The sequence below is a fragment of the Vigna radiata genome, chromosome 2 (genome assembly GCF_000741045.1).
Source record: "Vigna radiata var. radiata cultivar VC1973A chromosome 2, Vradiata_ver6, whole genome shotgun sequence".
NCBI classification, from domain to species: Eukaryota; Viridiplantae; Streptophyta; class Magnoliopsida; order Fabales; family Fabaceae; genus Vigna; species Vigna radiata.
In genome coordinates this window covers 15,215,525-15,217,142 of record NC_028352.1, presented here as the reverse complement: position 1 = coordinate 15,217,142, position 1,618 = coordinate 15,215,525, and positions in this window count along the sequence as shown.

Below are 1,618 nucleotides of genomic sequence, written 5' to 3'. Positions count from 1 at the left end.
TTGATCTCTACAGGTATAAATGCTGTCCAGAAGTTGAATTATCAGTAGTTGCAANAGTGTGCATAATTGATTAGTTGGAGCACGCCAAAAGCAGTCATCTAAATTGAAGGGAGTTTCTTCTACCTTCAAATACTTTTACTGTGATTGAACTGCTCTTGTATGGTTTGTAGTTGTTTGCAATATATACTCTGTTGAATCTGGAATAATTGTCTGAGCAGAGTTGCTTTGATTGGAACAATTGTGACTGCTTAAGAAGCTTTTGAAATCAATTTAGTTCATAAATTGTTTGNTGAATTCAGTGAGATATTGATTGCTTGAATGTGCTTACTGATTTCCTGGTGATGCTATTTGTGCTTGTGAATGTTTAAACTATCATTTGCACTCATTTTAGTTTCAAACATTGCCTGCTGAATCTTGAGTTAATAAGATCTGTTTTGAAACTATCAATTTCTGATTTGCTTCCATACTCTGAAGTGCACCAACACTGTTCTGACACTACCAATCTCTTGCCATAATCCGTTGAATATCAAGTTATATCTGTAGCTCATTGACCATTTACACTTGCTGGATTTTGTTGTTGGAATTTGTTGAGGTTTATGTGTGCAGAGCTGATTTGTGAAAGCTTTGAACAGAAGGTTGCAATTTGATAGCAAAAAGGAATCTCGTAGCTGCACAATTGTGCCATACCGAGAAAGGGAAGTTACTGGCCTATATCTTGTTCTGCCCTCTACTTTAATTAAGTGAATCCTCACATCAGTTTTGTGTATATGTGTTTGTAGGCTTGTTCAGAAACTAATACCTAGTTAGCCATTCAGTAGCAACATGTCTAGGTGTAGTGTTGAATTTGAAGGGAGTCTTCTTCCCTAAACTGTTTCTGTTTAATTGCACTGTGTTGTATAACTTGTAATTGCTTGCAAGGAGTGAATTGTTGATGTTGGCATACTCTGGTTGCAGATTGTAATTGAAGACCAAAGCAATTATATTAGCTGGAAGAAGTGAACGAGACCAAACGATAGGGAAGTTTTACTACCTATATCTTTTGTGCAATCTCTTTAGCTAAAGGGTGTAAGTGACAACAGCTCTGTGATTATTTGTGTTTGTAGGATTGGAAATTCTTGATTTAGACCGAGAGCTGAAGGGAAGATTTGGACACTTGAAGATTTTGTTCAAGATGAATGAAATAGACTAGGACCAGGCTGAGACCGTAGCAGCAAGAGATTGGGCCGTGATTTCTTTTCCGCAGAGTGGAACCAAGACCAGAGCAGTAGGATAGTTTCATTTGTATTATTTTCATTTTTCTTTGTATTTGATGGGCTTGCAGCCCAACTGCCAATGTTAGTCTTAGTTTTCCTGTTTGTAAAGGGCCTTTTATAAAGTCCAAGTTTGGAAGAGTCCTTGGTGCTCTTTCAAATCTTGGCAACCTTTCTTGCTTGTTTTTTCTTTAAATTTTAGCTAGACATAGGAGTAGAATTTGATTGTCTTTGCATGTGTTTGATTTTTCACGTATAGGTGTGACCTTTGTCACATTAGAGTCCGAACGTATTAGGGGTCTTAGAGTCCGTTCTCATTGTTTGTTTCTTTTGAGTCTTGTACTTTGATTTTAAAAGTAATTTTACTT